The following is a 15,762-nucleotide window of genomic DNA, read 5'->3' as shown; positions in this document are numbered from 1 at the left end:
CTCGCGAGCCACTCACACTCGTGAGCTCCCTCAATCCAAAAAACCGCAGTTTTTTGCTCGTCCACGGCCAAGCTCAGCCTCATCCGTGAGTCCAACGTCGGCGCGTACGGGTGTGTATCTCCGCGCGTTGTGGTGGTGTGCACCTTAAGGCCAGGCCAGGCTAGGCAGCAAAAAAAAAGTGTGTGTTTATTTAACTAGATTTTTTCGTCGGATCGCGCGCGGCACGAGATTCGAACCCGCGACGACGCCTTCGCAGTGACGTTTCGCGTTGAGTCGCCTTTGCCAGTGTGTCAAAGGCTACTCGGGCGATTTTTCGGGAAAATTTCGCGTCGTCTTCGCGGGTGGAACCCCCTAAAATCAGGTTCGCTCTGGTCAGCACAGTAGGCCGAACGAGGAGAAGCAGAAAAAAAGAAGGCGAAAAAGTGACGGGCAAAAAAACGTCATGGCGTACTGAGAGGGCGCGCACCAATACCAGTTTGGAGTGAGCGCCACTCGCGAGAGAGGTGGTTTGATTTTTTCGCAAATTTCGGACGCTGAGTGACACACGCGCGTGAGATTTTTTTCGCCAATCCTTAAGAACAAGAAATTTTAAGAAGAAGTCGCGTAGAATGCTGCGAAACAAGTTTCATTGATCGAGATAATTGGACAAATTGATCAATTAGGGGTTAGGTTTGAGGTTAGGTTAGGCAAATCGACCTGTTTTGATCCCGAACCCGAACCGAAAGTGAAAGTTTCACGAGGTGTCAAACGCTAGACAAAACACAAGTCAAAGGTTCATCGCCGCCTGCTGGGTACTTCTAGCGCGGTAACTCACACCTTAAGTGATCTTAAATCGGTCCAAACTGGCTCCGGTGTTCGGTCAACTGGTCATCGCGACCGCCGAGAATGGTGGTGGCGGCAAGATTCCGCCGCAGCCGACGGTTCTGGCCGGCGGCGGCGGCCACAACATCCAGGCCGTTCCCATCCAGATGAAACGCGAAAAAAGCGAAGAATCGGACGAGATGGATGTTAAGGTAAGAGGGAGCAAGGGAACTCACCAATACAATTAAAGGTGGGCTCTCACGCTGAGAGTGAGAGCGCCATGCGCTCGCAAAATGCAATCTCGTTTTTTTTTTTTTGCGCGAGTGTGTTTTATTTGTTTTAGTTTTATTATTATTGTTGTTTTTTTTATTTCGTTGACTGTGCTTCTGTGCATATCAGATTTTTGTTATTTTTATTAGTCTCGCGCTGTTTCGGTTTACCTTCTTTTTTCGTTTTTCGCGGCTTATCCCCTTCGTTTTCCTCTTTTTTATTCATCAGCTTGTGGAGTTTTTGGGGCTTTGTCCCATGTTTTTTCAGACTGTATTGGTGATGTATTTTTTCCTTTTGCAAATTTAAACATTTTCGTTGCACAAAGAAAAACAGCAGGCTTTGCCGATTCATAAATTGGCAATAACTGTCAAAAAAACATTTAAGTTCTGACAGTTCTAATCCCGTCATCGCGACCGCAAACGCAACCTATCGCGGAACGCGATATCAAGCGCACTTGTCAAATTTCCTCCACCCACACTGGCAGGCAGCCGATGAGTTCCCACCTCAAGAATCTCCACGGAGAAAAAAAAATGGTGGTCAACTGCTCCATGACAGCTTCACCGGTTGCTCTTCGTACCAACGAAAAAAAACAGAGCAATCCAAGTGGGCCTTCTTCTTTTCTTTTTCCGATTGTTGGAGGAAAAACGCGCATGGTTGGGGCTTTTTTTCCTCCTCGACGACTTCAATGAGGTTGTTTTTGTTTTTTCATCATTTATTCGGTCTCTTCTGGGGCTCTATTTTTTGTTCCTACCTCGTTTCTGTACACCTCGCACCAGCGTTTGAGGGTAGCGTTTGTTGATTCTGGCTTTGTTATTGTTATTTTTTGCCAAAAAATTCGATTTCTCTCTCGTGTTTTGTTTATTTTTGGGTTCGCTTTGTATGGGTGTTTGTGTGTGTGATTGGGGAGATTGTGTTGGGTTGGTTGGTCAGCTGGATTGGGATTTGCTTCCTGAAAGAGGGTTTAACGTTGGGGTTATGTTGAAAAGAATTTTAGGTTATGCAAAATAAGCGTGTAGTTTTGACGTTTCGACTAAGTGACATTTGCTATTGAACTTGATTCGTCAATTCGTAATCCGATCATAATATTTTCCATTTTTGACACTAGTGGCGGTGTAGCAATCCATTTGCCCACGGCAAAAACACACCACCACTACTGTCAAAAATGTAAATATTGTTGTCGGATTACTAGACGGATTGTTGATTCATGGGTTGGTCAAGCAAAAAAAAATTAAATGGAACATAAAGTGAAAAAAAATATAATTCAACTCAAAAAAGACGAACTCCTCGTCACAGTGTCCTGGTGAAAACAATGATCGAGCTCGAGCTGTCAAAGTCCCTGCGAAATATGTTAGCTGACATATCAGGTGGTCAGTCCAAAAAAACAGCTAGAAGTCGCTTGACAAAAAACTTTGGCTAGAAAGAGATATCAAATCTGATGCAAACAAATCCCCAGCTGTCATGTAAAAATACTTTGAAAATTTTAACTAACTTCAAGATTTTTTTTGACATAAGGATATCGTCTGACTAAAGATTCCAACTGACCTAAACATTTCGTCTGGCTTGAATATTTCAAATCAACATAAAAATTTCAACTGACTTCAAAAACTCAGTTGTTTTAAGAATTTCATCTGGTTTAAAGATTTCTGCTGACTTGAGATTTCAACTGACTTGGATTTCTACTGACTTCAAAACTTTACCAATCTTAAAGATTTAAACTGGCTTTGAAAATTGAACTTGTAGATTTAACCTGGCTTGAAAGTTCAAACTGACTTAAGGGCATCAACTAACTTCCGAATTTTGACTGACTTCATGTTTTCAACTGACTTCATAGTCAACTGACTTTGGAATTTCAACCACACTGACCAAGATTTCAACTGAACTAAGGATATCAACTGACTCCAAATTTTAAATTACTTCAAAATATGAACTGACGTCACGTTTTGAGCTGACTCCAAAATTTTAACTGACTTTGAAGATTGAACTGACTAAAAAAACATGAACTGACTTCATGTTTTGAACTGACTCTAAAATTTGAACTTCATGTTTTGGACTGACCCAAAATTTGAACTGACTTCGAAGACTGAACTGACTCCAAAATATGAACTGGCTTCATGTTTTGAACTGACTCTAAAATTTGAACTTCATGTTTTGAACTGGCTTCATGTTTTGAACTGACTCTAAAATTTTAATTGACTTCATGTTTTGAACTGACTCCAAAATTTAAACTGACTTCGAAGATTGAACTGACTCCAAAACATGAACTGGCTTCATGTTTTGAACTGACTCTAAAATTTGAACTTCATGTTTTGAACTGACTCCAACATTTGAACTGACTTCGAAGATTGAACTGACTCCAAAATATGAACTGGCTTCATGTTTTGAACTGACTCTAAAATTTGAAATGACTTCATGTTTTGAACTGACTCTAAAATTTGAACTTCATGTTTTGAACTTACTCCATAATTTGAACTGACTTCGAAGATTGAACTGTCTTCAAAATATGAACTAGCTTCATGTTTTGAACTGACTAATTTGAAATTACTTCATGTTTTGAACTGACTCCAAAATTTAAACTGACTTCGAAGATTGAACTGACTCCAAAACATGAACTGGCTTCATGTTTTGAACTGACTCTAAAATTTGAACTTCATGTTTTGAACTGACTCCAACATTTGAACTGACTTCGAAGATTGAACTGACTCCAAAATATGAACTGGCTTCATGTTTTGAACTGACTCTAAAATTTGAAATGACTTCATGTTTTGAACTGACTCTAAAATTTGAACTTCATGTTTTGAACTTACTCCATAATTTGAACTGACTTCGAAGATTGAACTGTCTTCAAAATATGAACTAGCTTCATGTTTTGAACTGACTAATTTGAAATTACTTCATGTTTTGAACTGACTCCAAAATTTTAACTGACTTTGAAGTTTGAACTGACTCCAAAATATGAATTGGTTTCATGTTTTGAACTGACTCTAAAATTTTAACTGACTTTGAAGATTGAACTGACTCCAAAACATGAACAGGCTTCATGTTTTGAACTGATTCTAAAATTTGAAATTACTTCATGTTTTGAACTGACTCCAAAATTTAAACTGACTTCGAAGATTGAACTGACTCCAAAACATGAACTGGCTTCATGTTTTGAACTGACTCTAAAATTTGAAATGATTTCATGTTTTGAACTGACTCCAAAATTTGAAATGACTTTGAAGACTGAACTGACTCCAAAACATGAACTGGCTTCATGTTTTGAACTGACTCTAAAATTTGAAATGACTTCACGTTTTGAACTGACTCCAAAATTTGAAATGACTTTGAAGATTGAACTGACTCCAAAATATGAACTGGCTTTATGTTTTGAACTGACTCGAAAATTTTAACTGACTTTGAAGATTGAACTGACTCCAAAATATGAACTAGCTTCATGTTTTGAACTGACACAAACATTTTAACTGACTTTGAAGATTGAACTGACTCCAAAATATGAATTGACTTCAAAATTTGAACTGACTCGAGAATTTGAACTCTAAATTGACCTTAAGAATTGAATACATATTTGAACATATTTGAAATATTTGAACTAGCTTTCAAATTTGTATATTTTTGAAAAATGTGACCTTAAGTCTTACAGCTTAGTTGATCAGATAAAACACAAAGATGCAGATTCCAACTTCCAAACTTACCTAGGAATTCCATCGCTTAAAAATTCAGTGAAAGTACCTTCAATTAGCCCGTTTAAAGCTAATCACTCCAAACTAATTACCATTTCTTCCCCCTCTTCAGGCTCTTTAATCGCTGAACTTTCGTCCAAGGTCCACCCGGCTTGACCCCCAACTAGCAAAAGCGTCCCTTCTTGCTCCAATCCAAAAAAAAAAAAAAACGAAAGAAGCACGCGCTCGAAATTGACGCAGTTTTTTTTTCGTTTGACTTGAACCAATTTGTCTGTTTTGCTCGTCTCGTTTCATTCAACTTGCTCCGACGAGGTTCTGTTTTCGTTGAGTAAAGTAAAAAAAAAAATACACGCCGATGTAGTTTTTGCTATAGCTTTGCGCGCACATTGATTGACCAAAGTCGCGCTCGGTCCAACAACAACAAAAAAATGTTTAAAAGTATGGCGATGTTTACAATCTGAGTTCGGGTTTTTTTTTCGTTGCTCGACTTTCGATTTTCTTCGAGGTTTGTTTTGAAACCGTTACGCTGCTCGTACTTTTTTTTGCTGCTTCTTTAATTTTAGAACGTCTTTCCCCGTGAATGAAGCAGGTTCCCTGCGGAAGTGGTTGGGTGTGTCACGAGCTTCGTGAACATTGTGTTCAAGATGACGTGTAACGCCTCATGGCTTCAAACGTCTGACAGTTTCAATCGTCTTCAAACGTCACGAAACCAAATTTTGACAGCTGGTTTGCTTCTACTCTCTTCGATCAACCCCAAAAATAGACTCAACCGCGTAGATCCGCCACAGGTGATATTGAACTTGACGCCGTTATCACAAAGTGTCGCTCAGTCAAAAAAATACCCAGTTGGACGAGACCCCCTCGAAGACGTTCGGTCACACAAACACAGAGCGAGTTAATTTCTTGTTGTTTTATTTTTGCCCGTTTTCTCAAAACGGTCGTCGGCGACGACGACGAGACAGACCCGGCATCGCGGCAACAAAACACGTAACATGTGTGAAAATTATTTTAATTGAACTTGAGTGTTCTGTCGGCGTTGGCTTGGTCGTCTGAGTGGCTCTTTCGTTGGTAGTGGTGGGCTTGCGTCCCTTGATGCATCAGTTGGTTGTCAAGAGTTGAATTGACAATTTTCTTTTTCAGAACTTCAATACCAGAACCAGCGCAGTGACAAACGTCATTTCAAACGTCTGATCAACAATCAAAGTAAACCGGTTTTGATGAAGAAGACCAAACTTTGCAACAACAGCCAAGGGTTTGATCAACACATGCCGATCACCGTCAGTAGTGACGCCAGACCTTCTGAATTGTTCAGGAGACCTGCTGAGACATCTGAACATTTGAAATCGGACCAACTCTGTCTGTTCAGTACGGCACAACTACAGTAACGTCTGATTCAAACGATCGTAATCTGTATTGGGATCTTTTCAAGAGATGCTGCTGATGATCGCCGCAACGACGTCCACAACCTTCAGTCGCGTCGCGATGAATAGACTACAACGGGCCCAGCACCTGTCCGATCGTTTGTCCTTTCCAAGCCCAGCACGACGATGTACGCGCAATAATGTCCTGCTGCTGCACAGCAGCAGCTTGACGTGGTGAAACTTGCCCGTTGATGAACAGCCGCAGCCTAGGAGAGAAATCGCCCTGGCAATAATTGTCCAAGGGGGCCCCCCAAATTATTGACAACCAAATTGGTGTATTTACCCAGCGCAAGTGAGGCGAACACCACCTGATGGTCAATTTGGACATCCGAAGAAATCACGTCAATCAAAGGTTATTGTTGGACTGCTGAAGCTACGTACGTAAGTTCGTACGTACGCACGTGCAACCCCAAGTGCGCGCGCGATTATTCAAATTAAACAGCCTCGGCCCGAAAAACTAATACGTAACCTTGATTGGGATGTGGTCCTCCTCTCTGTACCTTCCCCCGTTACGGAGGTAAGGTATTTACCAATTTCACGCTATATCCGCCCTGCTCGAAGCGCAACTTCATGTGGCCTAAATGCTGCCGTCGACTACGTCGACCGATCGACGATGCATTTCAGAAAATAAAAGTTGGCTGATCGAACTTTTTCGGGGATGACCCGAGCAGCAGTAGCAATTCCAGCAATTAGCGGAACCGTTGGAATTTTGGACAAATTCATCTCGTCATGTTTGAACAAGACGCGACCAACGCGCTGCTGCTGAACAGCCGAAGAGACATCAAACATAAACAACTGAACTGGTAGGCAGGAAGACAAACACGGAAAGATGGTTTGAACTGCGTGAAGAAGCGATCGCGCACGCGTGCGCTGTAGCGTATCGGCTCTTTTGGGAAGGGGAAATGTCACCAAATTGGGCCTAGTTCCAAATGGCGACCCACGTGGCAGATTAGCTTCATTGGGATCAGTTGTAACTGTATGTTGTCAAATTTGTAAACATTGAAATGTTTCCAAAATCGTTTTTTTTTCGATTTCGTTGTGAGTGTTTTAAAATCGACAACATTGTTTCCAAACTCTTCAAACAATGGGCTGTCACAACATCGTTGACAAATTTAATGTACCCAAAGGTGATTAATTCTCGTTGGATGTCTACTAGATGTATCGAAGATGTCAACATAGAATTTGCAACGTAGCCATAACTTTAGGAGCGTTCTTTTATTACGTAACGGGGTGTGGGGGAGAGGTCTGCTTGAAGGTCATGTTACGTTCTACTCAAAAAAAAAAAATAATCACGAAAAAACGTATTCCCCGACTTGCGTTTTTGAAAGAAGTTTTAAGAAAAACGCCGTATCTTACAAACTGGGTGATGAATAGAGAGAATGCGTAACGTGATTTTCGAATGATCCCACTTTGTTTACATCTATAAAGTTGGAGGCTGTTCAAGCACAAGCATGACTTTTTTTTATTACTGGTAATTATGCTGTTTTATAATCAATACCATGTGTTGTAATTTGTCTAGTTTTTGACATTTTTTGCTGGAAAATTGTGTGTGTGTTTTCAAGTTTCGATTGGTTAGAAGAGGTTTTTCTGTTTTTAAGGGTGACGAATAACTGCGGCGAAAGTGTCATTCTGCGATGTCGCACATAAATTCCCTGGCTGATTTTGGATTCCTGCAGCTTTTCCTGGTTAAGCGAAAAAACATCCCTAATTTTACTAAACCAGCAGGTTTTCAAACGGAATCAAACAATCAAGACAGCTACTAGTTGAATAAAACCGCCTGGACTCGATAAATAACTTCCATTCATAATTATGAAAAAATGAAAATCTCGCCTTCAACTTTCATAAAATTTCCTAACTTCAACTCCAGGTCCTCAAAAGCCACAAATTTTTGATTTGAAAAAAACAAACAATTTTTAATGATAACAATACTCTCTACTTTTGGCAAACAGTAAATTGGTTCCACTTTGACAGTTCAAAATTCTCTGTTTGGCTGACGGTAAAAAAGCCGTATCCAAACAATCTGTCGAGTTTAAAAATAAATTTATGTCGCTTAGAAGTTTTTTAACGACCGACATTCTAATTGCGTTCTATTTTCAGTCCCGGGAAAAAATCCCGGAAATTTCTCGTCAACAAGTATTTTTTGTTTCCCGGGATTTTGATATTTTGATCCTTTTATTCTAAGCCATTCGAATCTCTTGCTTTTTTGTTAGGAATTATTTATGTTTTGATATTGTGTGAAATGAGAACATTCATCCCCTCTCATTTGGCCATTCTCTTGCTATTTCACTAGAAAATGTTGTTCTTTCGCGATGCATTTCAAGAGTAATTAATCAATTGATAACTACACAAACAACCGATCAATCAATTCAAAACCCATAATTCTGCTTGAATGTTCGGATTTCGATTGGTCATAAAAACTTCAAAATTTCATATAAAACGTTTCTAATCTAATCTAACGCAAACGCCGCCAGTCCAATGAAAGCTTGCTGGAAAGGAGGATACTGAGAACGGACCACATTTCGCAGAATCTTCAAGGGAGGAAGGATGCGTGGACATACCGTACGAACCTTTCAATTACATTTCTTATAAAACGTTTAAACTTAAATTCGGTCAATACTACAATGTACAGTATGTTCATTTGTTCAATCATTGATTTTTTTGGTGATATAAAAAAATCATTTTTGCAATTCCGTCGTGAAACTATAGTAACTATAGTAAGTATACTTACTTTTCCTGTCATTCTTGAACGACGAAACTGCCTACTTTTCTGTATCAAAAATAACAGAATCGAATAGCAACACTTTTCAGCACTTGTTTCGAAAAGTAACACTTTTCAGCATTTTTTTGATTTAAACGATTTATTGACAAAATACATGAAATTTAGACATAAAATTTCACTCAGTGTGTGTTTTTTTGGAATTGCAAAAAATGTTGTATGGAACACGATGATTTTTTTCAGCACTCTTCGTATTTATCCAACTCGGTGAACCTCGTTGGATAAATGGACGACTCGTGCTGAAAAAATCCTCTTTTTGCAACTTGTTGCATAAACTACTATTCCAATTCCATGAACCTTACAGAAAGTTTAGAAAAATAATTATAGTTCTCTCAAGTTGAATGGTTTTTCAATGAAATCAGGGAAAAGAAATTCACTTCGATTTTGATGCAAAATTATTTTTTTAAATCATTTTGAATAAATTTTAAATATGGCGAATTTTCAAAAGCCCAGGAAAGGCTGGTAAATTTACAATTATTTGTTAGAGGCAATTTTTCGAGTCGTTTTGTATTTTAGAAAATTTCAATTTTGGTTTGATTTGTCTGGCTAAAATTTTGGGACTTTCTTTTAAAAGTATTTTTTTTTATAGCCACAGCTGTTTTAAATTTTATTAAAATTTTAAATTTTATTAAAAAAAATATTTTCATAAATTGAAAACATATTTCTAATGAATTTTAAAAATTTATCTGCTTTCAAAATATTTTCAAGATTTTGCTGATTTTTTTCTATATTACAGTCCAGACTCGATTATCCGAAGGCCTCGGAAAATTTTCACTTCGGATAATCGAATCACGAAAAAATTATTTTTTTTCGCTGTCTTATTTTTGATTGTCGAGCTTAAGTATGACCCCTAAACTACGCTAAAGTGATTTACTTTTTTTAATCCAAGATGGCGGCCAAAATGGCGGAGACGAAATATTGGAAAAAAACCATTTCATTATTTAATAAGCAATCAACTATTCAAATTTGACTAAAATGGGGTCGCAGAACTCAAACAAGAAAAAGAAAAAAACGAAAAAAAAAATTTTTGTTCGTGATTCGATTATCCGAAGTCCTATTGAGGTTTTGCAGCGCGACTGCGTTTCAAATGTAGGTGGCGCCAAAATGAGGTTACTTGCCTAAAGTCGTATGCCTTTCTGTCGATCAAAGAACAAAATCGCTTATTTCTCATGATTCCCTGCATCAATCTTAATGAAACTGATTGCAAAAGACGAGAAATATTTTTTGCTTTAAAATAATGAACATCAACTTTTGGGCGCGCAAAAATTTGTGACCTTTTTCTTTAAAAACATGTTTTTGAACACGAAAAATGAGTTTCCCTGTATATATCAAGGAAATAACCAGTTATATAGTTGATAACAGATGTGTTAACGTATATTCAACAATTTTTATTGATTTTTGACAGACTTTCTTGCCAAATAGTCCAGATGACTATCTTTTCTAAATTTACAGTTTTCTCATAGAAAAATCAAACAAATATTGGAAAGTTATACACCAAATTGTTGGAAATAATTTTTCTCATCCGAATCCGGCATAAGTTTTATAAAAATGTTGATTAGGAAGGAAAAAACACATTTTTTCTAAAAATCATAGGTTTACGCTATTTGTTCATAGGTGGCGACACGTGTCTTTTAGCTTTGCTGCAAATTCTCTATTGAGGTTTTGCAGCGCGACTGTGTTTTAAATGTAGGTGGTGCCAAAATGAGGTTACTTGCCAAAAATCGTATTCCTTTCTGCTGAATTGAAGAACAAAATCGCTTATTTCTCATGATTCCCTGCATCAATCTTAATGAAACTGGTTGCAAAAGACGAGAAAAATTTTTTGCTTTAAAATAATGAACATCAATTTTTGGGCGGGAAAAAATTTGTGAACTTTTTCTTGAAAAAACATGTTTTGGAACACGAAAAAAATAGTTTCCCCGTATATATAAATAAAATAAACAGTTATATAGTTGATACCAGATGTGGTAACGTAAATCCAACAATTTTCATTGATTTTTGAAAGACTTTCTAGCCAAATAGTCCAAATTACTATCTTTTTCTAAATATACAGTTTTCTCATAGAAAAATCAAACAAATATTGGAAAGTTATACACCAAATTGTTGGAAATATTTTTTCTCATCCGAATCCTGCATAAGTTTTATAAAAATGTTGATTATGAAGGAAAAAACACATTTTTTCAAAAAATCATAGGTTTACGCTATTTGTTCATAGGTGGCGACATGTGTCTTTTAGCTTTGCTGCAAATCTTCTATTGCCGTTCAAGAGCCAAACGACATGCGACACCTAGTGTTGAGTAGCAGAACAGAGCGAAGAATGTCGATTGGAATTTCCGCCCTTTGAGGTTATGTATGCGAATTCTGTTTTGTTAAATTCCAGCGTTGAAAACAACTTTTGAGCAAAAATTCGAGCTGATACTTTGTTAACTTTTGATGCTCTATCATTTTAAACAATATTATTTTTTCAAAATTTTTTTTTCAATTTTTTTTATTGCGTTAATTTATAGAGGGCAAAGAGTTAACAATCGCACCACTTGAATTTTTTCTCAAAAGTTGTTCTATGAGCTGTAAATTCAATTTTAAGTTTGCATTCCTATGTAACCGAACAGCGAAAATTTGAATCGTCATTCTTCGAAGCTTTGCGCCATCTGTCGGAATTTTTGAGCTTTTGATCGCGAATACAAACCTTCGGATAATCGAAACTTCGGATAATCGAAACTTCGGATAATCGAGGCTTCGACTAATCGAGTCTGGACTGTATATCAGGGGGTTAAAACTGAACATGTCAAATATAATCCAGTGCATTCAATAGCTAACAGTTTCAAGTTTATGTTCTTTATTCTATTCATTTTTGAAAGGATTGATTTTTTTAATCAAAACTGTCAAAGTATTGTTTGGACATAAAATTTATTCTCTTTAAAATTGGAAAATCTATCTTTCTTTTTTTGACATAAATTGATATCAAAATAGTTTTAACGATCATTGAAAATTTACATTTGTTTATTTATTAAAAAAAGGACTATTTTTGGAGTCAGTTTCATTTGCACTCAGTGACATAACCTCCCTTTTGGCACCCCCAGTAAATGTCAAACCAGTTCAAACAACTGTCAAATCTTTCCGGGAAGAGAAAATGGTAAAAAGACGATGCTTCCAGAAGGAAGAAACTTTACTCTTTAGGCCAAAAATAGATTCACAAATTAGCTTTTAGCCTGAGCAAAATTTACCTTGTCTTGAGTCACGAAAAATACTGGAAGGGTTGAATTTCCCAAAATGCTGTTTGACGTTTGCCAGATTCCTGCCAGCGAAGACTCAAAATAGGGACATCTACCTCAATTCCGTAGTAATGTCGTCAAACGTTGTACAAACAACCAGACGGATCAGCTCTTGAAGTGAGGGCCGAAAACAAAAGGGATGACGCCATTTGCCGGTAGATTTTCGGCAATTTGGTCAATTCCGGGTACTAAACTCCAAACGGAGAAGCGATCAACGAAGAATCTCCAACTCGCACACACTCACACAAGGCAATCCCGAGTCTCCGATCTCAACTGGGTAACTGTGACGAATGGAGAAGCCCAAAAGCCTCGCGTTTAAACGTTCACTTTCAAAGGCTAACCTCTACCCCGAAAATAAAAAAAAAACGAGTTCCAGCATTAGACCCGCGCGCGCGTAATGACTAAACGATTTGAACAGGAAGGCATTGTTGATGAGCGGCTATTCACCAGAAAACACCAAAACCCCCCCGAGTAGATCCAATCTCCGTCCGCGCTGTATAGAGCCGGACCGGCCAAGGTCACTGCCAAAAAGTGTTCTTGTCTGGCTAGACTTGATCAACTCTTGCGCGCGCGAGATATTAATCAGCGGGCCGAAACAAGTGCTCCGCAAAAGGTTAGATCAGCAAGCGCGGCGCGACGAGGTGAGGAAGCACTTTGTACCGGTCTGTTCGATGCGATCGCAAAGGGGGTGACTTTGGACCAAACTGGTTAAGGCGCGCGCTCGCGCTGTTGAGTTCCGTTTCAGTGCGTAATTCTACGAAGAGTTTGGAGTCTGTGCATTACGTCACTACCTTCTTAAGAACGCTCCGCAAGCTGAGCTTGACGAGGCTGACCGGGAATGTCCCGCCAACTGTAGAAACTCATCGTTGAAGATCTTCAACTCCCAAGACCAGACAGTCGAGAGACACTCTCGATCTCAACCCGGAGAACTCGTTCGGCGCTCCAAGCGGCAACAATTTGTTCTGGCCCTGACCCTGGTGTAACACGCTTCGCTAATCAAGGAAATCGGCATTCGGCGACGCTGCGAGACTCTCGACATTTCGGCAAGCTCGTTTGTGGTGCACTTTGCAACCAACTCCGCGCGCGGCTTAAGCCGAACTTCAGCAACTCAACCAAGACGAGTGCGGCGATGACTTGGCGGGACCGTTCTAAGTCTGACGCGCTCATCAATTTGATTAATGAATTTACACGAGAATAATGACTCAAAATTGCTGTTTTGCGCTCGAGTCGCGTCGACGTCTTTCAAGTTTACGGGTATTGTTGGGACGTTCTCCCTGACCACATGTGTCGTGAGTCGAGTCTTCAGCGTTCTGATGTGCCAAATTATGCACGGCCCGGGCAAATTCGGTAATTAATAATTACTTATCTGCGCCGTCTTCGTCGTCGTTTGGATCGATTTGTCGTCATCGCACAAGGTCAACTTCACGGTGTACGGCAGGGCATGGGAAATTAGCTATCAGCGTGGATAATTAGCCGTTTGATGGGACCTTTTTGGCGGTGGTGGCGGTCTGATCGAGGCGTACTAAATTGAAAATAATCGACGCGGCGAAGGGGTCGCTCTTAAGAGTTTAGACGGTAAATTTTGGGTTGAAATTGAGGGCTGTAGAAGCTTCCGTTGTTTGGTCTTTCAAACAACAGCCTATGATCAATGCAACGAATCATCGTTGCGGTTAACTCGACGCAGTAGGCCTGGCAAGCAGGCAAGCAAGCGTACTTTTTTAAAAGGCCTTTTCTTCGCTTCGCTTGGAGACGATGATTTCAGCGAATAGGGTACTAAAGCCCAATTTGAAACACATTTCTGATCACTTTTTTTTTTCATTTTAATGTAAAAAAATCAAAAAAATAAATTGACAAGACAACTTTTTTATTGATGGATCAACTGTGGTCCGAGCTGTCAAGTAGCATCTTTTCTGTTAAGAAGAACCGCGAAGTTATTTTATTAAATTGATTCAACATCCATTTTAAATCCTTTGAAGTCTTACGAAGGGTCATTGCACTCAGAAAATAAGCTTTATCGTTGTGAACAATAATACAGTCGACTCTCTGGCTGTCGATCTTCTCGATATCAATATTGCTCCATCTTTCGATGAATTCTTCAGTCCCTTCAATCTGCATACTTCAATTCTCTTCTTTCCTCGATATTTTCTCTTGCTTGAAGGATCTTTTCCTCGACGGTCCTTTGAATTCTTTTTGCTTTAAAAATCTCTTCCGGTTATCAATAATTTCACTTTCTCATGGCTTGCATAGACATTTTCCTTTGCAAAACGAAGCTTTGAAGGGTGTTTGACATTAGTTTGTTTTTGTTTGCTGGACGTTGCCATGATTCTGGGTATCAAGAAAAAAATATTTTCAATCGAGTCTTCATTTGGCATCGTTCTGTAAACTGATGATTCTCTTCCTCGACGGTCCCTTGGATATTGACAACCAGAGAGTCGACTGTATCACAAATTTAAGCTTAATTGTTGGACCCAATTGCATACTGGATTTCGTCATGAAATGTGATGAAAGTGATGATACTTTCAGTGTGACCACTCAAATCTCATTTTCAAATTCCCGACTTTTCTTATAAACTCAAAAAAAATAAACAATAATGATTTAAAAAAAAAACAAAAAAAAACTTTTTATAAAAAAGTTAATATTAACCATCGAAAAAATCTAAACAAATCTAACCATTTACAATTTTTGTTAAAAAAGAAACTCAACAACAAACTCATACAAAATACCTAAAAATTGGAAGCACTTATTATTTTGATTCCGAGTAGAAACATAAACAAATAATAGTCTTAGAAAAATAACTGAACAAAAATGAAAATACTTACAATTCCAATGTGAATTTTTATAACTGGCAAACGTATAGTTTTTGATACTTCAATTCAACTCCAAATGGCAATAAGTTAAAGATTATTGAATATAACATTTTATTCTTAATTTTATTTTATTTGAAATCAAAAAACGCTTAAAACATTTCCATGCAAATTTGCTTAATTTTTTTTTGTAAGTTGTCCGTAAAATGTTCGAAAAGACAAATGCATTTAACATACATATTTAACTCAAAACTTTAAGTTTCCCCCCCCCCCCCTTAACTCAAAACTTTAAGTTTCCCAAAACTGATATCTAGCTTAATATTTAGTTATTTGCCCACACTCACAAAAAAGTTCAAAATAAACCTTTGGAATAAATATTTGAAATGACTTAATGATTTTTTTCTTTTAAAAAAAACATTGCCAAACTCTTATTGGAATCTTTTTTCAAAATTTCATTCAATATTAAAACAAAATCATAAATTTACGCTGGCCATAATCGTTAAAATTAGGTTCAATTTTATCTATTAGTTTTTAATTAACTTTGTTGTTGTTTTTAGTTAAGTTTGTTTGATAAATAGATCTTGTTTGATAAACAAAAATTAGTAAAAATCTGTTGATTCATAAAAAAAATATTATGAAAATCTGTGTGTAATGTTTTTTTATATTTATTGGGATTTTAATGTCTGAAAGGAACCCCACAATTAAAATAAGTTACTTTAGAAAAACTGAGTGATTTTT

At 37.8% G+C, this 15,762-nt stretch overlaps 2 protein-coding genes across 2 annotated transcripts in view; one reads left to right on the top strand and one right to left on the bottom strand.

Moving 5' to 3' along the window:
* The window catches only part of LOC6048064, a 381,930-nt gene that overhangs the window by 329,692 nt on the left and 36,476 nt on the right, over positions 1 to 15,762 (bottom strand). The window lies entirely within an intron of this gene.
* The window catches only part of LOC6046833 (zinc finger protein squeeze), a 49,894-nt gene that overhangs the window by 30,674 nt on the left and 3,458 nt on the right, over positions 1 to 15,762 (top strand). The gene's annotated exons all lie outside the window — the stretch shown is intronic.

This window comes from Culex quinquefasciatus, chromosome 3 (genome assembly GCF_015732765.1).
Source record: "Culex quinquefasciatus strain JHB chromosome 3, VPISU_Cqui_1.0_pri_paternal, whole genome shotgun sequence".
In the NCBI taxonomy this organism is placed as follows: Eukaryota; Metazoa; Arthropoda; class Insecta; order Diptera; family Culicidae; genus Culex; species Culex quinquefasciatus.
This window is presented reverse-complemented; position numbering and strand designations above follow the sequence as displayed.